This window comes from Balaenoptera borealis (genome assembly GCF_965194805.1).
Source record: "Balaenoptera borealis genome assembly, chromosome: 4".
Classification (NCBI taxonomy): Eukaryota; Metazoa; Chordata; class Mammalia; order Artiodactyla; family Balaenopteridae; genus Balaenoptera; species Balaenoptera borealis.
Genome location: NC_138861.1, coordinates 11334198 through 11359707, shown reverse-complemented (window position 1 = coordinate 11359707; position 25510 = coordinate 11334198). Strand labels below are relative to the sequence as shown.

The window sequence follows — 25510 nt, the reverse complement described above, 5'->3', positions numbered from 1 at the left end:
ACAATTTTCCCTTGATCCAGGCTGAATTCTAAAATTCCACGATGAGGATATGGCAAAGGTGAATGGATTTTGCAGGTGTAAGTAAGGTCCCAAATTAGTTAATTCTGAGTTAATCAAAAGGGAGATTATTCTAGGTGGGCATGGCTTAATCAGTTGAAAGCCTTAAAGAGAAGTTATCCTGACAGCCTTGAAGACGCAAGCTGCCATGTTGTGAAAGCTCCTGCAGGGAGCCTCTAGCAGATGAGGGGGTCCCCACCTGACAAAAGCAAGAAAACAAGGACCTCAGTCCTATAACTGCCAGCAACTGAATTGAATTCTGCCAACAGCCACTTGGAACAGCTTGGAAGTGGTGCATTCCTGAAAAGAATGCAGCCCACTCACACATTATTTGTCACCTGATGAGACCCATAGCAGGGGAGCTGGCTAAACAGTACCCAGACACTGACCCACAGGAACTGTGAGATAATAAATGTAGGTTGTTTTAATCTACTAAAAAAAAAAAGCTATCAGTGAACTGGGACTCCTCCATTAGTTATATCCACATTAAAATCCTGGATTTATTTACCAGGTATTTACTAAATGGCCACTGTGTTTCGTGCAGTGTGCTAGGAACAGACAGTGTGATAGATACTGAAGACTGCATTTCTGAGTGTAAGTGAAACTAAAAAGCCACGAGCATTTCCTTTCTGACTCAGACAAACACAATAGAAACATAGTAGTGTGACACAGTAAGAAATATATATTCAATCTCTGTCCCTTATTCCTGGCACAGCGTTCCTAAAACCCTTACAATTTCCTGAGTGATAAGGATGCTAGGGGCATCTTTGTTTTAATATTTGGTCACGGGCCCCATTTTGAATCCTGATACAGGGCTCCTAAATCCCTTGGAATTTCCTGGATGATAGGAGGAACGTTTGTTCTAATGAGGAGATGCTTGGTGGGCCCTCTAGATGAAGGCTGGGCACCAGAAAGACCAAGCCATAATTAGAAGTTTGGAAATTTTAGCCTCACCCTTACCCCCTCCTTGGGGAAGGGAAGAGGAGCTGGAAATTGACTTAATCATCCATCACACTTACATGATAAAGTCTCCATATCCCTAAATGACAGGGTTTGGAGAGCTTACATCCATGTGCCAGAAGGATTTTGCATTCCAACTCCATGGGTCAAAAACTCCTGCACTCAGCCCCATCCCAGACCTTGCCCTATGTACCTCTTCATCTGCCTATTCATCTGTATTTTTGTAGTATCCTTAATAACAAGCCAGTAAACATAAGTAAATGTTTCCCCGAGTTGTATGAGTCATTCAGGGAGCAAATTATCAAACCTGAGGAGGGGGTCTTGAGAACACGCAGTTTGTAGCCAAGTTGGACAGAGTGTGGGTAATCTGGGAACGTACAACTTGCAATCATTGTCTGAAATGGGGGGAATCTTGTGGGACTGAGCCCTTAACATGAGGCACCTGTGCTAACTTGAGGTAGCGTCAGAATGAATTAAATTGTGGGACACCCAGGTGGTGTTCACAAAGAACTGGAAAATTGTTTGATGTGGAAAACCCACACATTTGGTGTTAGAAGTGCTGTGAGTAGATAAATAGTTTCCTTTTAAGTAGCCTGCATCTAATCTCTGCTCATCTATCCCTACTTCACGCCTGGCACATCTGAGTTGTCTGCCCTGGCATCATGAATGCCTGCCTCTGGGACTCTTTTACCTTGTTTCAATTATATAAAGCAGGAAATATCTTTATTAAGGGGCAGAGCTTGTGTCCTTGATCACAACACAGACTTTTTACTGTCTTTTCAAATTCTTAAAGGTTTACAAGTTACAAATTGCTCACATCAACCTAGGATACTTATTTTTATCCTAATGTAATTTACTTCCGTAACTTAACAACTTGCTTCTTGCACTAATGGCCCAAGACTTCCCTGTTGGGGAAATCCAAACAGATTGGAAATCCAATCTGTTTCCCTAGACAGAAAGTCTTCCTGGCCAAATCTCTCTGAAGCTAACTTCCTGTCCCGGGGCCCCCTTGTTAAACCTGCCCTGTTGCCTCTTATGCTGCCTCATTTTTGAAGTCTATTAATATGAGTCATTCATTCCTCAGTCCTTTGTCCCTTGTCATTAGAAATTCCTTTCAACATTTCTAGGAGATGGGAACCAGATGTATCTTAGTTACATCAGACATTTCTGGTTCTGAAATTAATTGTGAAACAAATTTGGGATAGTATTTGAGTCTGGTCATTTCTGTAATAAGATGGGGTTTTTGAGATATTAACCTAAGTTTTGTGGGGTTTTTTTCCTCCCTATATTTCCCCTTTCTTCCTTTTGCCCTAAACCACCCCAAACATGGAGATCCCTGTACTTCTTTGCCTTAGAGGGCATTTGAAGCAGACTAGGAAAAGAAAAAAAGAGAGAGACATTTACTTCCCTTTTAGCTATTTTCCCTGAAAGCTTAAGGCCATATTGGAATTCCTGCACATAGTATTATGAAGTGATAAAGGCTTTGTCTATACTAGGAAGAGATTTTCTAGGGTTGAAGTAAGGAGAGCTGAGAAGGCAAAAACTGTCGGTCTTAGGAGCAGAGGGGATGCTTCTGTAGTGCCACCAGGACATTGGTATGTTTTCAGTGAGGAATGTGAGCAAAGGCGTCTGGTAGATGGGATGGGACCAAATGCAGCCTCACAAACTTCCTGCGCTCCGAGAGCAGCCTAGATACACAACGTACAAATCGCGCTCTATCCAGTCTTGACCACGCTCTTTCACCTGCCTTGAATGTCCTCCCTTCCGTTAAACTGTCCATATCCCTCTCCTCTTCAAGTCCCTCCTAATCCACTGAGCCTTTCTCTGAACCTCATGCCCCTGTGTGCCATTGCTCCATTGAACCCTCCCCAATTTTATCAGTGTCACTCATTCAGCACTTAATCCTACTGCTTTCTAGCCTGCCATCTGATGCCTTGTATTATTTAACTTTTCATCCATTCCTTTATTAATTTGAACTAAATTGCAAATTCTTCGAGTTAAGGACAAGGTTTTGAAATCTCACTTTGTTACGGTAGTACTCACAAACAATTTATGGAAATGATGTATATTCATGAAAGAATATCAAAGATGTTCTAAGAAATCACACTATTCTAGCTCCTAAATCAATCTTGCGGTACCTATAAAATAGAATTTTAAGGTCAAAATACGATCGCATTAGAGTTTCATACATAACAATACAATATAACAGAATCTTATCTAGAGGTACGGGGTAGAGCACATGGGAATTTTGGGTCAGTGAAAGTATTCGCTTTGATACACAGCAGATACATGGCATTATGCATTTCTCAAAACCTATAGAATTGTACAACACAAAGAGTGAACCCTAATGTAAACTGTGGACTTTAAGAATAGTGTCTCAATATTTTTGTAACAAATGTACCACACTAATGCAAGATATTGATATATTAATAATAGGGAAACTGTGTGTGTGTGTGTGTGTGTGTGTGTAAATTGGAACTCTCTGTACTTTCTCCTTAATTTTTCTGTAAACTTAAAACTGCTCCACAAAATAAGCCTATTAAAATAAAAAATACAACATTACAGAAATCACTCTTCTCTAGAGGCATGCTATTCAAAAAATATATAAAATTGAGTCATAATTTTTTAAAAGCAGCAAAATTTGAAAATTGTGTATCCTGATTTTTTTTTCCATTTTTGATAACCCTTTTTCTCTCTCTGTTGAAATGGATCTTTTTATTACAACAGCAAGAGAGCAGCAGTTGTTCACCCATGGCTGGCCAGATGTGGACTACAGCAGGATCATCATATCTTATTTCTACTTAAAAATCATGCCAATTACCTGCTAATTGCCACGTATTGATTTACTTAAGCATCCATGGTTGCTGTATGAGAAAGATAACACTTGGCTCTAGGGGACCTGGAAATTCTTTACACTGTCAGCGACCTTGACTGAAAAGGATAATTAATCTGAACCTCCAGATGGAATTAAGAGACTTAAACCTTTCATTCTTTATGAAAAGCTTCATCTTTAGTGATGTAAGCACACTTCTCTATTTACTGAGAAAACGTCTTATAACTTATATCTCCTTCTCTTTTATGATCAGCTACCAGATTTCAGGTTTTCTATATTCATGGAAGAGAAGGGGGACAAAAAGGACATGGTTACACAGAAAAGAATTTGAATTTTCTCTCGGGCTGTGTCCACTCATCCACTGAGTAGCCCTGTGGCAGTGAACAGGCCACTTTATTTTCCTGCCTAGCTTTTTCATTTGCACAAAGAAACAATAAAAGTTAGCACTTTCATGAGACTAAAACGAAACAATAAATCTAAATTTTTAGAACTATGTTATAAATCCAGGGTGGATTTTTGTCTGTTTGTTTTGTTTTTGCGGGTACAAAGCCACCTGAGAGTTAAAATACATCTAAATTGTAGATATAATCCCTCATTTTTTTTAGGGATCACATCTAAGTTGTAGATATAATCCCTCATTTAAATACATCTAAGTTGTAGATATAATCCCTCCTTTTTTTTAGGGATCACATCTAAGTTGTAGATATAATCCCTCATTTAAATACATCTAAGTTGTAGATATAATCCCTCATTTTTTTTAGTCCTCATTTGTCTCTTGGTTTCTTGCAAGAGATGTCAGACACTGTGACATAAACGTGAAAAAGAATTCACACTGATGACAAATCATATAACGTACCTAAACTTTAAAAAAGGTAGAAATGTTTTGAGATACAAATGTTCTTTAATGTGTTCTAGTGATTGTTGATACTAAATAGGAAAATGCAAAAACTATTTTTCTTTTGATAAGTATTATATAGACACCTTTGGTTTGAATGATAGTTGTAATTTGCCAAATGACGTTTGTTTTTCAATATAGAATTACTGATTACAGTCGCTTCTAGCCAGGCAAAGGAGGTATAGGGGACATTGTGATGTGATACCAGGCAAGAAACGTCTTGACTTCCAGATCTCAGGCAATCTGTTTTAGTCAAACTCAAGTGCATTTCCAGTCATTTTCTTTACTGATCAGCAAGCCACCAAGCTAAATGAGGATCCCATGGCTGTAAGAATTCTGAAATAAGCAATCTTCCTCCCTATTGAGTATTTTACTTTGTAGAGCTGACACTTCTGTTTCTTTATCAAGTGCCACTTCTAGAACTACTCTCATATCTCTTACTCTTTTTATTTTATTTCCCTCAGAGCTTCCACAAGGGTGCATTTTTGCATGTGTGTATGTGCGTGTATTATTTTTCTCTTCAGTAACAGTAGATAGCTACCAATGGATAGTGGGGCTAATTTCTTGTGGAATAGCGTAACATATTCTGCCCCTGTAGAAAATACACTGACATTTATGTTGAATTGCCCGACTCAACAGTGAGCAAGAAATAGAGAATAAGGTTATGGGGAACGGGGGAGGAAGCAGTAGGCTACCACCAGCCCCAGTTTTTAAACTCAACACATTGTTAGCAGGACAGAACTAAGGGTCCCTTTGAATGTGGCATACATGAGCTAATGACTGCCGGACATCAGTGAGCCATGCCTTTTTCCATCTGTGGTTCTTATGAGTGAGGGGAGTGATGGCGGAAGGAAGGGGTGGAGGCCGGCAGGAGGAGGCAACCAAGTAACAAGACTAAAGATGCAATACGTTAGGAAGCCCTCAAAGGAGACCTCTGGTCTCAGTCTCCATCCCATAGGTTTCAGTTTGCATAGCCTTTGATTAGCTTCCTCTGCAGAGATTGCTAGTGTAATAAAGAAGCGTGAATGCCAGTGCAGAGAAGCACAGTGGGATAAGCAGAATCCTGCTTCCCCTCAATACCTGGAGTTTTTATATCATTCAAAGATAATGATTATCAAAATTATTTTCTTTACTGTATCATGTTAAAGGGGTATAATCATTCTTTCTTACAGAATTCTAAAATAAGTTTGAAAATCATAAATTCATGGAATCCTTTTTCAGTTCTGCATCACCCTATACACACATCTTAGTTAGAAATATATACGTATGTATAAACCAAAATTTTTGCAAAATTCTTTTTTTCTTCGTCAGTACATACCTTGGGTGGGTGAGATTAGAGGATAGGAGAAAATCCCTTAGAATAGATGATTTAGGCCAGAGTGAAGTACCCCAAATACGTTAACAGGCAACTTCTACTAAATGGTTTTTGGTACCCATGATATAGTTATTAATACATACAGGAATTGTAACAGCTACATGTAAAAGAATGAAATTAGAACATTCTCTAATACCGTACACAAAAGTAAACTCAAAAAGGATCAAAGACCTAAATGTAAGGCTGGACACTATAAAACTCTCAGAGGAAAACGTAGGCAGAACACACTTTGACATAAATCACAGCAGTATCTTTTTCAATCCACCTCCTAGAGTAATGAAAATAAAAACAAAAATAAACAAATGGGACCTAATTAAACTTAGAAGCTTTTGCACAGCAAAGGAAACCATGAACAAAATGAAAAGACAAGGATGGGAGAAAATATTTGCAAACAAAGTGACCGACAAGGGATTAATCTCCAAAATATACAAATGGCTTATGCAGCTCTACGTCAAAAAAAACCCAATCAAAAAACGGGCAGAAGATCTAAATAGACATTTCTCCAAAGACATACAGATAGCCAAAAAGCACATGAAAGATGCTCAACATTACTAATTATCAGAGAAACGTAATTTAAAAGTACAATGAGGTCAGAATGGGCATCATCAGAAAGTCTACAAACAATAAATGCTGGAGAGGGTGTGGAGAAAAGGGAACCCTCCTACACTGTTGGTGGGAATGTAAATTGGTACAGCCACTATGGAGAAAAGTATGAAGATTCCTTAAAAAACTAAAAATAGGACTACCATATGGTCCAGCAATCCCACTCCTGGTCATACATCCTGAGAAAACCATAACTCAAAAAGATACATGCATCCCATTGTTCATTGCAGCACTATTTACAATAGCCAGGACATGGAAGCAACCTAAGTGTCCATCAAGAGAGGAATGGATAAAGAAGATGTGGTACATATATACAATGGAATGTTCCTCAGACAGAAAAAAGAATGAAATAATGCCATTTGCAGCAACATGGATGGACATAGAGATTATACAAAGTGAAGTAAGTCAGACAAAGACAAACATCGTATGATATCACTCATAAGTGGAATCTAATTTTTTAAAAAACGATATAAATGAACTTATTTATAAAACGGAAACAGACTCACAGATTTCAAAAACAAACTCATCGTTACCAAAGGGGAAACATGGCGGGGGGAATAAATTAGGAGTTTGGGATTAAAATATGCACACTAATATATATAAAATGGATAACCAACAAGGACCTACTATACAGGACAGGGAACTCTACTCAATATTCTGTAATAACCTATATGGGAAAAGAATGAATATATGTATATGTATAACTGAATCACTTTGCTGTACACCTGAAACTAACACAACATTGTAAATCAACTATACTCCAATAAAAAATACCTATAGGAATTGTAAAAGTCTTAAAAAATGTGAAAAATAAGATGAAAGAGAATAACATGGACATAGGTGTCTGCTTGTTCAGAAAGTTCCCAGAAATTGGCCTTTACCAATTTGATTCACTATAGTCAGGGTTTAATCTGTAGAACAAGAGAGAACTTCTCATTTTCTCTCATTTGTAGAAATAGACTCATATTAACCAGCACACAGAAGCTGTACATAAACCAGAATATCAATACATTACTTTACAACCATTAATTGACCAGAATACTTAAATTGGCCAACCACAGTAGTGAGATTGGCATCAGAACAAAAGTCAGTTTATCTTAAGTGACGTTTAGCTAAGGTAGCCTGAGTTCTTTCACCTACTAGGGGGATGCTCTTGCAAAGGACACCTTCCTACTTGATCCTGCTTAGTAAATATTCATTCCATCCACAGCAGGGAGGAGATGCTCTGCCAGTGTTTGCTTCTGAGACTTTCCTTTTCTCATGCTTTCATGGCTCAGCACCTCTTTTCTCTTCCCACAGTCTTTTTCCCAATAGGTTCAACCAGTTCCATCTCCATGTGGTCGATTACAGATACAGAAAGTATTGTCTCTGAAGTGATTCTCAGATCTCCTGTGTTCTTAACATTAGCACACAGCTGATGGACAGCATTTTGATTTTCTAATGCAGATAGCTAATCATAGCAGTTTTATGTGGATTTGATGAAGTGAACTCTCCTGAGGGCAATCTTCTATATAAATGTTGGGAGTGTCTCACCATAACCCCTGTTATCCTAATTGCAATATGGGTTGAAGGTTATTTTATAAAATTTGCAAATGTCAGTATAAATGTAGGAATAAATAAACACGTATGTATGATGTTAAAAATCACACTCAACCCCTAGAAGTCAGGTTAGTACTGTGGGAGAAGCATGGGCTTTGGCATCTAATAGAAATTTTTAATCATACCTCTAGTACTTTTTAACTCTGTGACCTTTGCCAGGCTATTTAAACTGTCCATTTCTTCATTCTAAAACTGGTGATAGTGGTAATAATAGTTGCTTCATAGAATTGTTATTAGGATTAAATGAAGCTAATGTTTTCTGACAAAAGTCAGTGCTGGATAGATAGTAGTTCTTGCTAATTATGAATAAACTGGTTATAATGCAAACTGATCAGTGTATCTAAACATCAACAAAAAGTTTGCTGTCTTAAAAGAAAAAACACTATTTTTATGGCTCTAGCCATAAATTCTGGTTCTTTATTTCCATTCGCTGTTCTCAACATTTTCCTGATCTCAAGATGTTTTTTGAAGATGTGATAATATAATAAAGAGAGAAGGATCCAAAATGATTTCATTCTTTCTCATGAGAAAAAGGGTTTATCCAGAAGTAACAAGTGTTCTAGAGGATTATAACTGTCTCACATTCTCCAAACTTTTAGATCCAAATTATAGCTTTATTTTTTGACTATCTGCACTGGTTGGGACTATTGCCAGGGGAAGATAGCAGAGTACACATTACCAACATTACTCCCCACACTTTGCATGGGCCATTTCTTGTCCTCCCACCAACAAATAAGAATTGCTGACTTAGTACTTCCTTCTCAGGCAAAGTGGCCTCTGAACTCATGTCTACTAGATTACAAGAATTCTATGAGGCAACCCTAAGATGGAACCAGTTGCTAATAGATAGACAAAAAGAGCTTTGTGTTTTTCTTCTGCTGATCTAGATTCTGTATTATTTCCCCGGGGGAAGAGTTACATCTCTAGCAGGGTGAACTTAAGTGGTATCATATAATATGCTTCACTTCCCCTCACCCTGGCAGTCATCAAAACTCCAGAAGATACTAAATTGCTAGGAAACTGGATTTCAGAGGCCTAAAGTTTCCATGATTTGTTTCAAGAAAATGGCACTGAAACCATGTTAACAGAGCTAGGTTCAAATTCTAAATTAATTAATTAAGAATAGGCAATTTTAGATCCATTTCTTCACCTACCTGGAATGTAACACACATTTAATGTCATTTTCTTAAGGATACCTCCTATTAAACTTCCAAACTATTTTATCCCTGTTTACAAGGACCCATAACTCTGTGTCATTTTTCTTCCATGGCATACATTACAATATTCATAATGATTTGATTAGCATCTTAGTTCTATGTACACTCTTTGTAAAAATTCAAGTTCTTCAATTGAAAGCAAAAAAGGAAAGTATTGATAAGATGCCAGTTATTTTTCCAAGAATAAAGAGAAGAGATAATCAAGTAATCCTCAGTATAGATTGGATGCAGGACAGTTGTGGAGGTCACACCAGCTGGAGTTTGTCTATCTTCCTGTAGACACTAGTATGTAGTAATCTAGCTTCAAATACATTCTAAAAGTCCTCATAAAGGAAATCATTGGTGCATTGCCTCCTCTACCCCTCATCAGACAAATGAAAATGACTGACTGTAATGTAAACAATTGTGATTGGCTTATCCTAGGGTTAATTCATGCCGGTAAATGATGGAGAGAAGGTATTGGCAGACCAAAGCAGTTGCTGCTCTCACTCTGAGTGAGGTCCATAAGAATAGGAATTGTGTGTGTATGTGTATGTGTGTCTCCACCAGTAGACCAGATACCTGTTACATAAAGCATGTTCAATAAATGTTTATGTAATTAAGTAAACAACTATGGAGGAACCATGGATGTCATTCATAAGCAAATTAGGGACTCCTCTCTATATTCATTCTCCCTGAAACAACTTCTCATTGGATGCCTGAGAATCTACTATTAACAAGATATTTATTATGTTATGCATTGCCTTCCTCCATTTGCTTCTTAAAATTCACATTCACATTTAGATGTATTTTAGCCAATCCCCTGACATCTATTGTGAATGTATTCATGAGAACTTTTCCTCTGGAACTGGATATTGGAGGAACCAGAGTCTCAGAAAAGGAGGAGAAGATGCTGAAAATTGGGGCTAGAGAGAGTAGAAAAAACAAAGGAACAAAAAAAGACGTAGAATTCTTGCCAAAAGCTAGCTGGTATAAATATTGTATATTTACAAGTTTGTATGCTCACAATTAAAGATAAGTTTTTAAATAATCAAAAATTTTCTTTTAGACCTGAAACATAATTATTCTGGGCTTAATGATAGTCCAATTACTTTTCTCAGGTATAATTATTCATAATAAACATAATTAATACTGACATATCAGGGAACATATATTTTGAAAACTTACAGTCCAGTTTTGGTTGTTGGTGAATCTCAGCAGCTATGCCTTCCCACCATGCCTTGTCAAGGCCATGGCCTTTTTCTTTGGCGGTAATGTCTGGAATGGGGTCTCTTTCCAGATCAGACTCCTGATACCTGGATCTAACCATCCTTGCTATGAAGTACACTAGCATTTAATATAACATAAGCTCTGTGACAGCACAGAATTTCTTCTTGTATACAGTCTGTGTAAAATGGTGCCTTAAAAATAATTATTACTCAGTAAATACTTGTTGAATGTTTGATTACATCGATCAGTGAATAAATTTACACTAACAGCATTTCTTAGCATCGTCTCCCATAGATTTAGGTATTGATCTAGACTTATCATGTATAGTGAACGAGGGATGGGAATGCTAATGAAGGGTCCGGAAGCCTCCAACTAATAGCTATTTTCCCTCAGTCCAAGTGATATTTGCCAAATGAGTCAAATGAAAGGTTTTAGAACCTGAGGGGCCTTAATTCTGCTGAGTAAGTTTACATCAGGTACCTCTAGAACACCCTCATGGCACTCATAGTTCATAAAATTAGAAAATAACTTAGTTCTAACATTGTGGACAAGGAACTTTGATCCTACATTTCTGCAATGTCCTAGTTATAGTGTAAGAGACAGAGAAAAACTGAAACTCAGATTTTCATATTTCTTATCCAGAGCTCTTTGCTTCCCTCATGACCAAGACGCCATCTCATCTAGATTGATAGATTATACATAAACTTCATTTTCTGGGTGAGTGTTCTTGTTCACTGAAATGGAAAACTGAACAATTTATTTTTATTAAGAGAAAGTTTATGGTAGCTTTGCCAGTGATGGCCACAGTGAAGTTTTGGAGGTTGATTTTTTTTTATTGCTTCTAATGACTTTGTCAAACAAGGAAAAAACCCACATATATTGTGAGAAGAAGAAAAGCTAAGACTCCATTTAGTTCATTATTGTACTTAAGGTGTTATCACTTCCTGGGAAGAAATATAAATTAGAAGTTCGAGAAACTGATTCCCATTTAAATTCAATCTCTGAGTTGTTAGGATAACTTCTAAAATATTTGTTCAGATTTTAAAATTTTCTTTAGCATTCCCCAATCCATTGGTAAACAATGAAAACAACTATCTTAGAACTATTAAATTAAAATGAATTAGAGTATTAGCAATACTTGAATCAAGCAGATTTTTTTTTGAACCTGTAAAGACACCTTCTCTTTACTTAGTGTTCTCACTCACGCTTATTCTGGGTCCCAGGCCACAGCCTCCTCTCCGATCTCCTTCTCAACTATTGACACTTACTATGTGAAGTAAACTATATTTCCTATTAGGACATTGATGTACTTAAGTTCAGTTCTTTAAAGATACTTGTATGGCCTATAGGCTCGTACTCAGATACACTCTATTCTCCCTAGTGTCCACCAGTTGTTTTCACAGGATAGAATAAAATCTCTACGCAGGTTGGCTGAAGCTTTAACCAGAGCAGAGCTTTCAGAAATGTCTTTTACAATCACTGCCATATGCCTCCAGCCCTTGTTGATACTTGTACTCCAGAACTCATTCCGGTTAATGGAACATTTACATAAACCAGACGCATTATAGAAAAGTGTGACTGCACCAGATCATGGAATTGTTCTCTCCCCCTCCTGCTCCTGCCCTGGAGGATCTCTTAACATCCTAAGGATTTCAGGTCCATCAGCCTCAAGAGATGTATGATATCACAGGTGTAAATTGCCTGACTTTTAAAAAATCTAATTAATCAACTATACTGAAGGAAACCTTAATAGCTGGGAATTGACTAATATCAGGGGTACATATTCTTACAGCTTGTTCCTGCCGAGGTAGGGAAAATCCTATTCTTTACCCCCTGAAACCTGAAAGTATCTGCTGTTCCTTTTCTGATCCTTAATAAACAGGTGCAGGCACAGGTGCAGGTACTCTAAATCTGGAATATAGATTTCTAGTATTAATAAAATGTTTCTTAATCCCTTCAGATGGAAAAGCTTCTTATTCTGTATACATATATACACAGGTAATTGATAGCATGGAACAATTAAATTGAAGAGACTTTTAAGTGACTATTTTTGTGTGCAAGCCTACACTCTAAATTTTGTGAGAAAACACAAATATTTAAACGGTCCATGTGCATAATTCATACTTACTATAAAAACATGGTAAATGAGATACCACTTTATCTTGAATCTTAAATTGATATTCAAATTGAGATACTCCATAGAATTGCCAATTTAAAAAAATAAGCTTGGCTAGTAACAAAAACTATGATTGTCTTTGAAGAGAAGAATGTTAAAGTGTTTCATTTAAGACAGTTTACATTTAATAACCTCATTTATTCCTTATTTCCATTGTGATGGAAATCGCATATGCAGGCTTTGTGATTCACACCTGGCTAGACGCGAAGATAGTGACAGGTTCGCCTGCAGAAGTGCCACTGTATTTCTATAAACATTTAAGAGTCACTCTTAAAACAAAAGACAGATTTTTCTTCAAATCTCGGAAGCATTTCCTATGAACACCAAGTCTTAAGCATCCATTTAGGCAAAATTCATACAATTTTGATAGCATGCTAGATGTTAAGGAACGCACAGGATTCATTATTATTTGTGGTTTTGTCTCTTTTATTCTTCTTAAAAATAATACTTAAATGGTACTTTTGTTATTCCTCTTACTGCTCCCTTATCCCACCCCCATTCTAATCAGTAATTATTTACTATTTTTCAAGAATTCTCTTAGGATTCACAGAAATGCAGAGAATTTCTGTGAATATGACTTGTTCCAGTGGCCCCCAATAAAAATGATAAAACTAGCTTCTTCAGTTTTACTGCATGATTTCCATACTCCTAATTTCAAGAAAACATATAATGCTACTTTGTGGGGGGGGGACTGTAGAGCCAACATTCTTGGTGGTTTTTCCATATTTTTTAAATAAAGAGGTTATTCATAATATGTGTTATTTGGTACTAGTTCCCTCTTGCACAGAATCAATGACTATGTATCTTTACTACATGTAAAGATCCTGGCTCTGTAATTAAGGTCCTCAGTGGTCATGGACTTCATCCTAATGGAGGACATTTCTTTTTTAGTTTATATAACTTCGCATTATAGGATCTGGTCTGTTAACTCTGCATATGACTTAGACCTTTTGGGTATTCACAATGCTTTTGATGATTTTGGAAAAAGAAAGTGCTAGAAGGAGAGGAAGAACAAATTATAATGTATCTGAGTATTTAAGTCTTGGCTCTGTGACTGAATAGCAAATTATTCAACTATTTTTAACCTCAATTTATTCACAGTGGTAATAATAATAATAATTCCTCATGTTTTCTAAGAGGACTATTTTACAAAATAAGTGAGATAATATATGTGAAAATGATTTTTTTAATTGTTAAAGGATACACAGTATAAAGTGGCCTCATCATTCTGTATTTCCATATGGGACAAAGTACATATAGTTTGACTAATCATTCACATCTTCAGGAAGAGTCGGGTCCTAAAAAAATTATTGAAGTATGGTTATATATTAATCAGGTTCGACTTTGTTATGCTGCATAATAAACTCAAATCACAGTGACTGGAAACAAAAGGTTTATTTTTCTCTCAAGGTACATGTCCTCTGAGAATTGTCTGGGAGCCCCAGAGCAGCCAACGTAGCCACCTTCTGGAACATTGTATGATCAGGTTAAAAGGAAAGAGGACGACAGAGAACCCTCTATGCTCTGCCATAAAATTGGCACACACTATTTCCATTCACATTCCTTGGCCAAAACTAGTCATATGATTTACCCAACTATGAGGGCCACAGGACATGCAATCCTATAAGGAGCCTAGAAAGTGGAGAGCAGGAAATATTTACCTCTAGTTAACTAGATTGACTCCCCAGCTTACAGAAACTAATCCCATATCTTTCTTCCAAGTATTTTCCCCTTCAAATAGTCAACCTGTATATCATGTTTGTAGGAGCTTAAAAGATTTGTGAATAGGATTCAGCATTATAATCATGTAAACACCCACAGGATGATAGAAAGTGAAGGTATTTTATTTTCCAAAAGGCCTCTCTGTTTTAACAAATGGCTCTTAAACAACAACAATAAAACAGTAACAGACAAAATTTCAGAAATCTGTTCATGAATCCTTACTCTCTACTTTTAGGAATCTGGGAATTTCACTTGTCTACTCCTGAAGGAGATATTTTTAAGCAAGTGAGTCTCCCCTTCACAGTGCGGGTCACAACAAATAGTTTGTCCTCTTTACGAAACAGGAAGCTGGAATAGATGTGTTCAATTCTTACCATCATTTAAAAGGTTGAACACAGCACGACTCCACAGATTTGTGAAGGGGTCTGAGAGTACCATCTCTGACTGGGAGCTTGGAAGTTGCCAACTCAGGCAGTCAATTAAAATACTGACTTCAAAGAATAGAATAAGAAGGTAAAATGGAACAAAGTTACTGCTTTCACTTCTCTGCTCTTGTTCCAGCTATTGTTTACCCAGATGGTTCCTACAAAGCATGGTTTTTTTTGGGGGGTTTAAAATACAGTTTTTTCTTTTGCTGTTTTATTTAAAAATATTGTTCACTTGATAATTTTTTTCAAAAAGAAAATCATGTGATAGCAATTTGTTCCTTAATAAGCACCCTCTTTCATAGTTTTTAAATTTTTGTCATTTTTCAAAGGTGAACATAAAACAAACAAGCTAAGTACAAATAATATTTGTGGAAAATTGTTCAAGACGAAGGTTGACTATTTTTTTCTCCCAAGGAATATGTAATATGGCAAGAGTCTCCCTACTTCCATGGAAGCAATGGCAGTTGATTGGTATCCAGGACAGTGGTCTCTAGTCCTCTAACAGCCTATTAGATAACAATTTAAGAGTCCACATAGTTTTTGTTTGTTTGTTTGTTTTAAAGGAACTCCTTTATTTATTTATTTATACATTCATTCATTTATTTTTGGCTGTGTTAGGTCTTCGTTTCTGTGCGAGGGCTTTCTCTAGTTGCGGCGAGCGGGGGCCACTCTTCATCGCGGTCCGCGGGCCTCTCGCTATCGCGGCCTCTCTTGTTGCGGAGCACAGGCTCCAGACGCGCAGTCTCAGTAGTTGTGGCTCACGGGCCTAGTTGCTCCGCGGCATGTGGGATCTTCCCAGACCAGGGCTCGAACCCGTGTCCCCTGCATTGACAGGCAGATTCTCAACCACTGCACCACCAGGGAAGCCCTCCACATAGTTTTATAGGACTAGGCCAAGTGAAGGCAAAAGTTCACAAGTTAAATATGGTATGTAATATTTGTAGACAAATTGTGAGTGTGTGGTGAGATAAATATTATGGCTCAGTGAATATACATGACAGACACAACAGAAAATGTTAAAAAGGAGGTCTCTCTGTTTCTAAATAGCAAAACAAACAAGTATCACAAGTATTCACCTCTAGCTTCTTTTTCAAAGTCTAGCTTCACCTATGGTCAATAGCTTGGCTAGTTCAATATGTATAAATTCGCATTTAACAAAATGTGAAGATGTTAAGTGTTTTAAATTAAAAAAGATTTTTATTGAAGTGTAGTTGATTTACAATGTTGTGTTAGTTTCAGGTGCACAGGCAAGTGATTCAGATATATCTCTCTCTAACATCGTACGAAAAACCCGAACGAACTTTTTGGCCAGTCCAATATATACTTTTTTCAGATTATTTTTCATTATAGGTTATTACAACATAGTGAGTAGAGTTCCCTGTGCTGTACAGTAGGGCCTTGTTTTTTATCTATTTTATATATATTAGTGTATATCTGTTAATCCCAGACTCCTAATTTATCCCTACCTCCCTCCCCTTTGGTAACCACAAGTTTGTTTTCTATGTCTGTGAGTCTGTAAGTAAGTTCATTTGTATCATTTTTCAGATTTGTATCTTTTTTTAGATTCCACATGTAAGTGATATTATATGATATTTGTCTTTGACGTACTTCACTCAGCATGATAATCTCTAGGGTCCATCCATGTTGCTGCAAACAGCATTATTGCATTCTTTTCTATGGGTGAGTAATAAACAGTATGGTAATGACACAAACACAGATATATAGATCAATGGAACAGAATAGAAAGCCCAGAAATAAACCCACGCACTTACGGTGCCTCGGCCTGTTAGGAACCGGGCCGCACAGCAGGAGGTGAGCAGCAGACAAGCGAGCGAAGCTTCATCTGGGGCTCCCCATTGCTCCCCATCATTCGCATTACCGCCTGAGCTGTGCCCCCACTCCACCCCGGTCCATGGAAAAACTATCTTCCACGAAACCGCTCCCTTGTGCCAAAAAGGTCTGGGACCGCTGAGTTAATCTATGACAAAGGAAGCGAGACTATACCATGGAAAAAGACAGTCTCTTCAGTAAGTGGTGCTGAGAAAACTGGACAGCTACACGTAAAAGAATGAAATTAGAACATTCTCTAACACCCTACACAAAAATAAACTCAAAATGGATTAAAGACCCAAAAGTAAGACCTGATACTATAAAACTCCTAGAGGAAAACATAGGCAGAGCGCTCTCTGACATAAATCAAAGTGTTTAAAAATTAATAGAATTGCCCTTTTAATCAAGATACATGTGTTTAATTATTTATACACAAATTTCAAATCTCTTAAATGTCTAAGTTTAACATAATGCCAAAAAGTCTGTAAAAAGAAAAACCCTCCTTTTTACAACAAATTATTTATTTTATTAGTATTACTTACTATTGAGGATCGCATTACTCAGGTTTATAGATCCCTAAGAGCTCTATGCTAACCTCAAGTGTTTTAAAAATACTTTTGTTTGCTTTTTGATGAATAATTTAAAAATTATTGTAAACATTTTATCATATGGGAAGGCACCTAATGACAAATTTCCAGTTTATTTTCTTGAGAAGTTAAATTTAAACTATCACTAATATAGAAATGATTAGATTTTTATGACGAATTAGATAGGCAGAAGTGAAGTCAATGGATGCTTCCTTGGGAAAGATAGAGGGTAGTCAAAGGAGATGAACATGCCCAGTTTCTCATTCCAAAATCCTAGCAAATTAACTCACTGCTTCTCCCAAGGGAAGAGCTAATGTAAGGGTAGAGAAAGGCTGGTAGGGTTACTCAATATAGTTCCCTCCTTATGAAAGAAAAAAGGAAAAATAACAGATATAGGGAAAAGGCGTCAGCCACCGCCACATCCAAACTTCATGTCAAAAACAGAACAAACAACACCAATTTGAACAACTTTCTGTGCATGAAAATACCTTACCAAGAGCTACAAATATAGGTGAGGGATTACAGCACCTAAGTGAAGCATAGAAATAAGGAAAGATGCATTGATGAGGGTAGGAAAGATAGGTTAGCCCCACCATCGCTTCCCCAAGCCCAGACAGCCCAGTACAGAAACAGACATCCTCCTGGTGGGAGGAGGAGAGTGAAGTGGGCACCCAACTTCACCACAGAGCCCAGCCCTGGCGCACTCTAGCACAGGCTGACTGCTTCTGAAAACAGTATGACAGTTCCTCAAAAAAATTTTTTTTTAATTAAAAATAAAATTATGATAGGATCCAGCAATCCCAGTTCTGGGTATATGTCTGAAGGAAATAAAATCACTATCTTGAAAAGATATCTGCACCCCCATGTTCACTGTAACATTATTCACAATAGCCAAGATATGGAAGCAACTTAAATGACCATCGACAGATGATGGATAGAAAAGATGTGGTATATATATGCAGTGGAATTTTATTCAACCATAAAAATGGAGAAAATTCTGCTTTTTATGACAAAATGAATGGAACTTGAGGGCATTATACTAAGTGAAAAAAATCAGGCAGAGAAAGAAAAATACTGTATGATCTCACTTATATGTGGAATCTAAAAAATCCAAACACATAGAAACAGGAGCTGAGGGTGGGAGGTTTGTGGAATGGGAAGGTGTTGGTCAAAGGGTACAAACTTCTAGTTCTAAGACGAATAAATTCTGGGGACGTAATGTACAGCTTGGGGAATCTGGTTAACAATACTGCACTAGATACTTGAAAGTTGCTAAGAGAGTAGATCTTAAATGCTCTCACTATAAAAAATGGTAATTATGTGAGGTGATGGAAGTGTTAACTAACCTTATTGTAATAATTATTCCGCAATATACACATGTATCAAATCATCACGTTGTATACCTTAAACTTACATATGTCAATCATATCTCGATAAAGCTGGGGAGAAAAAACCAATTTCTTGCACTCACATATTACATTCTAATGTGGAAAAATTTTTCCAGTGACTAAAATATTTGTGTGTGTTTTCCAGAGCATTTCCTTCCCAGTGTAAAGTTAGTACCAGGAATTCTAAGTTGGTAATCAAAATATGGTTTTGTGAATAGAAACAGAAAAAAGAGAGAGAGAGAGGATACTAAGATTCATTTCACTTAAGCCACAGGTAAAGCCTAAGAAATTATGTGTGCTTTAGAACAAGTGTTCTCTCTAATGACTAGTTTAATGATGTCCTTTGGGTTTAAGATTTCTCTCTCTAGATCGTTCCTGGATAGAAAAACATGGCCAAATCCTTGTAGAGTCCTCTGTTTGGGATCCAGGTGAACCATTTCAATGATAACATATTTATTTTTTCCTTCATAGCATTATAGCAACTGTAATTATTTATTTGTATTGCAAATTGTTTAGTTTCTAGCTCTTTCGTTTAACTCTGTGGAGGAGGAAGACTGTATCTGTTCTGAACTCTATGCTCAGCACCTCGCTCAGTGCCTGGCACAAAGCAAAGCTTTCATTTAATCTTTCTTAAAATAGTGATTGAGTGAATTCATCTCTCACCCAAGTCCTAGGGAGAAGATAGGTAATAGGCAGTGGTAATAGACTTCCTTGTGTCAATCTCAAATTTCTAAAGAAAGATTAAAAAATGTATTTCATAAGTAAGTCAGATGTCATTTGTGTATTCTAGGCAATATTTAGATTAGCCACAATAACTTTCCTAGAACTTGACTAGAAATTGTACACATTACCTGAATTATAGCTTTTACCTGTATCAAGTATACGTCTTGTAAGCTCCTGATTTCAGTTACCAGAAAATTTCTTTTATTCCTAGGGAAGCGGGAATAATATGTTCTCTTTTATGCTGTCAGAAGGAGCTGGTTTTGAGGGTGGAATGCAAAGAGTCTATTTTTCTTTTTCCGGAGCTTATTTGTAACCCCTGGCAATACAGCTAGCTTTAAAAAAAAATTAAGCCTTGGTAATAGTGTTTGCAAGGAGCATGTCTAAACTGTTTAAGAGAATAAAATCTAAAGATGTTATTAATAATAAGTCATGATAAATGAGAAACTGTATAAATCATTCCCCTTTATCAATTAACTTAGTGTTTCTCAGGACATTTGATATCACTTTGTTAACCTACTTTTGATATCTATGTGAACATAATAAAACCATAATTCTTTAAGATTTTTTTATGATTCTGAATTCCATCAATTTACTGTTCTTTCTCTTTCACTAGTGTAAGTTAGTAAAAATTTTACTGTAATTTTACTATTTATTAAGGGCAAAACAATAATGATTATTTTCTGTATTTATTATATCATGACATTATTAAAGACAATAATAACTATTAACAGAGGAAAAGTATTTTATTTCCCATGATCAGATCATTGAGAAGTTGTTATATTCAGACATAGACTTCATAAAAGGTTTTCTATGAAAACACTTTTATTGAAACATAAAATTCAATAGACCAAATATATATATAGCTTTAGAATTAAATGATTTAAATTGGATTATAATTAATAAGCTGATATTTATTTTTCATAGCATTTGCTATTAGCCAACATTTTATTTTAGCATATATGTATATATAATATGCATGTATATAATATACAGACTTAATTTTAATTAATATATCAACTGGTTATATGTCACATTAAAAATTCCCTAGTAAGACTTTTGTGGCCTTTCTATGTTGGATAATTAAAAAAGAAATTTTCAATTTCTCATGACTATATTAAATAAACGAGGTTTACACTAATTTGCTCCATGTGGTCAATTAGCCTAGTTAAATTTCTCATGGATAATAACATGAGATTTATTGGAATGTTCTAAAAGATGCATATAGAGTTGCACATATACAAGAACATTCTTATTTTTTACCCCACTACATGATCATGCCAATGACATATCACAGTTCAGCAGCCAGGGCTTTGTGGCAAAAACAACAAGACTATATATTATAATCTAGTTAAAATAGTAAAATTGCTAGTTTCCTCTGATTAAAAAATTGTAAGCTTGTCTCAGCTATGGGGAGGTAAATGCTGCTCAAATCAAGAATAGCAATGCATGGAAGTATAATAAATTCTCTAGATGCAAATAAATTATCCTTATTAGGAAACGTTCTTTTCATTGTTTCTATTTATTATTTCACTTTGTAATGAATACTGTAGTCAATTTGCAATGCAATGAACAGTTTTATAATACTAGTGAGAAGAATACAGACACAGTTTTAAAAAACATAGTTTTACATAATATCTTTTATTGTCTAGAAATAAACAAATTTTCAGTTTTAGAATTTATCACCCACCTCTTTAGAAATTTAGTCTTTTCCACCTTTCAAAATGCATATGCAAGAGTCTGCATCTTGTTGAGTGTTATAGTATTAAAACATTTGCAATATTTGCAAGGCACCATTGTCTCCTGCTAAAACATTAATGCTAAGTAAATACACAGAAGAATGAAAGCACTAAGTCATTGAATTATGGTTGTAAACATGCCTTTAGTGGAGGAGGTATGGTCAAGAAAGCTGCTTAGATTGAATATGTCCTTGTTAAACCTATTTGGAATAAAAAATGAGTACTATGATTGGGTTAGCTTGGGCTGTGTCTTAGTCCTTTTGGGCTGCTACAACAAAATACCGTAGACTGACTGGGTGGCTTATTAACAACATTTGTTTCTCACAGTTCTGAGGCTGGAAGTCCGAGATCAGGGTGCCCGCATGGTCAAGTTCTGGTGAGAGCTCTCTTCCTGGCTAGCAGACTGCTGTCTTCTCCCTGTGTCCTCACAAGGTAAGGTGGGGGTGGGGGGTGAGGGGAAGAGAGAGAGAATGAGGGAGAGGGAGAGAAAACAAGCTCTCTGGTGTCTCTTCTCATAAGGGCACTAATCCCATCATGGGTGCCACACCATCATGACCTCATCCAACTTTAATTACCTCCCGAAGACCCCATCTCCAAATACCACCACACTGGGGCTTCAACATTAAATTTTGGAAGGCGTAAACATCCATCTCATAATAATGATATATTCTAAGGAAATTGGTTAAGGAAAAGACACATATCATTTAAGAGAAAGAGAGAGAGGGATTGAGGGATGGATATTTGCCTCTTATAATGAAGAATGATTCTATTTGCAAGCAATTGATACCTCTCATCAATAACAATGTAATGGCAGGTGATGCTAGATATATATGTGTTTCATGCCCAATAGAAAAGACAGTGAGATTGAGTAAATAGGAAATTCACAAACTTGTATCAGCTCTACCATGTAAAGAGCACTCATTAGTATTTTAAAATAACTAAAGTTGATTTTTTAATTTTTTAAGACAATATTTCTAAATGAATTATCTATCTACTCCAGGGATTACTAGCAGCAACACTCTTTAACAAAATCTTAAGGCCTTTCTACCCCAGCCTTCAAATTGAGTGGAAATAAACATAACAACATTTTTTAAATAGAATTTTGGAACTAGAATGCCTGTATTATCTAGTAGGGAGCTAAGACTTTTATATCCACTTGAAGATGTTAATTATGCTTTCCAGGAGTCTTTTCTTATTAAAGAAGTAGGAAAAATAGGGCAGTGAGAAATAGCCCATGGAAGAAAAGCAATCAAGTGGTAATAAAGAAGAAAACAGGCAAATGCCCAGAAAAAGAACTTTCCCATAAATTAAATAATTTTCTTTGCCTGAAAGTTAAATAAAATCAACTTGTCTCTTTGGATTCTTTGCTTTAATTCCTTAGAAAATAGAATTCTGAATAGGTATCTGATCAAGTGTATTTGGTAAAATTATTGTATATCATATTATTATTTAATAAAATAAGAATTAATTTAGTGTTTCTATGTGTAATTTTCTTATAAATCAAAAACTAGCAAAGTTATACACTGTTTTATTAAATGTGTTTGTCTTTATGTTTGACCCATGTTTTGTTTTTTATCAGACTCAGAATAAATTCTGTTCAGATATGGCTTTGCTATATTAGAGACTATATGTGGTAGCCTATAGCTTTACTTTCCAACATTATTATATTCTGGTTTATAAAATGGTAGACTTGGGACTTCCCTGGTGGTCCAGTGGTAAAGAATCTGCCTTCCCATGCAGGGGACATGGGTTCCATCCCTTGTCAGGGAACTAAGATCCCACATGCCTCGGGGCAACTAAGCTCTTGCACCACAACTACTGAGCTCGCATGCCTCAACAAGAGAGCCCACGTGCCGCAAACTACAGAGACCACGTGCCTTGGAGCCTGTGCACCACAACTAGAGAGAGAAAACCCACATGCCACAACTAGAGAGAAGCCTGCACACCACAGTGAAGAGCCCACGCCGCAACAAAAGATCCCACATGCCTCAACGAAGACCCCATGTGCTGCAACTAAGACCCGACACAGCCAAAAAGAAAAAGAAAAAGAAAAAATAAATAAAATTAAAAAAATAAAATAAAATGGTAGACTTTATATGACTGGAAATCAACTAAGTGAATTAAACAAATTTAAAAGAAAGGTGGAATTCTCATAATTATTTATGGTGTAGAAGAAATAATAATTGTCAGGATTAGCAAAACTATAATGTAAGTTTTCAGGGTGTCATTTAAAAGTGTAGAAAAATTAGGAATATTGGACAGTTTTCCTAAAGAATAAGTATGGTCATATTTCCAGAATTGAGCACTATATTTTAAGATAAAATATTTAGAATTAGACAAAGAAGAACAGCATTCCAGCTGTGATTTTTATGTCTCATGCAGCTGTGGCCCACCTGCCCCAAGCATCAGTGGTTTGGACACTGGGCATTCTTGGCTCTGTAATATACTTGTTGGAAATTGTTAAAGCAATTAGCAGAGGCAATCTCAAATGAGAAGACCCAAGAGAATTATGTCAGTGAGGCTGTTGAATAAAACATATTATCTTAAAATCTTTGCTTATTTTTTCTGTATAATACTAGCACAATTAAAAGAACATGCTCAATTTTGCCTGGAGTGAGCTATTTTTAGTCCCTCAATTAATCTCTATTCCAATAGTTATTATCATTAGTTAGTATTTCCATAGCAATACACACTTTTTAACACAAGTGCTTTATAACAATCTTTAGAAATTTCTCTTCTCTGTGGTTTATGAGGTAAAAGCTAATTCACATAAGATTCACAGGAAAACACAACAAATTATACGGAACCTACATCTCATGTGGAAACCACCTGCAGTTAGCTTTGCCACAAGCCAACATAGATTGCAGTTCTTGCTGAATCAAGAGAAAGGTAACTAATTTATGGAGGGTCACATCTGGCATGAGCCAAAAATCTGGGCATAAACCTCTGTCCATGATCTTGTGCCCCCCGAATAATATCATAAAGATTCAGAATCCAATTGGCAATAAAACCATAATGTGAACACATACAATTAAATATAGCATCAGAACTGCCAGATATCACTTAGTCTTGCATAATGCACGGCAACTAGGACACAATGGGAAGTGAGATTTGATCCCCAAAGGTCAATGGAAACCGGAGCCTCAGCTCCAGGGTTGGGTAATGCCCTCTTGAGGATTGACTTTCTGTTACCTGCATCAGGTTAGATTGTTATAAGCAATAGACTGCTTCTCTGGTGGGATTTCTAATACAAAATTGAAATAGAAGCAATAATCAACGTACATACATGCCAATGGCTATTTAAAAGTCAAGCTCATTCATTAGAAAAGTCTCAAAACTCTTAGAAATGTGACTCTTAAAAAATCTCAAAGGCAATTCCTTCCCACGCTCATAACTATTTTTTCTCCCCTATCAACTCCTCTCTTTTATCTTTACTTCTCAGAAGCTTCCGGGGTGCTATTTCCTGAATCAGAGGCTCTCCCAAAAGACCTGCTTTGGCTCTCTCCTTTCTCTCACTTTACATCAGTAGGAAAGATTTGTCTATATAAATAGGATAAATCTTTTATCTCTTTCCTCTGCTTTTTCACTTTAATGAGAGAAAAAGATTGGGAGAGTAGGAATCGTATAGTGATATTCTAGCTGTTATTTTCTCACTAAAAAATATAATCTTTTGGAAATCATTTAATTTTTCTTTGTTTTCATACAAAATGCCCCATTTCTGGGGGAGAAATGGATGTCCTCTATTTAGGAAGCAAAATGTGCTGAGCAGGGCAAAAAAGTAAGGTATCTGGGCTTGGCATATACTAATATCACCCTCTGTTCTAGTCACTAAAAATGAAAAACATTTGAAGATTCCCAACTCTCCTCATAATTTTCTCTCTAACGGATTATTGTAAAAGATACTAATACAATCCATATTACAATGGAAAGGAAGGAAGGAAAGAAAGATGGAAAATAATATATTCAAGCCCACAATCATCTTAAAAAGCTGAATTCAGCAAAGTACTATTGACCCATGTGACATGAATCTGTTTCCAAAAACATCTTTCATGTTCCAGACCTTAAATTCTCAGCTGCCGTTACCACCTGGCATCTTGTTTTACCCATCTTTACACCTTTTATCTAAAATACAGAGAAAAGCTTCCAGTTTGACAGAGAATTGCCCAATCCAC

General features: G+C 36.3%; 1 long non-coding RNA gene across 4 annotated transcripts in view; it reads left to right on the top strand.

Moving 5' to 3' along the window:
* The window catches only part of LOC309628612, a 136084-nt gene that overhangs the window by 42421 nt on the left and 68153 nt on the right, over positions 1 to 25510 (top strand). For all 4 annotated transcript variants that reach the window (XR_014244579.1, XR_014244580.1, XR_014244581.1 and 1 more), the window contains one exon: positions 21666 to 21770. This is a non-coding gene — a long non-coding RNA (uncharacterized lncRNA). The remainder of the gene's footprint in view (positions 1 to 21665; positions 21771 to 25510) is intronic.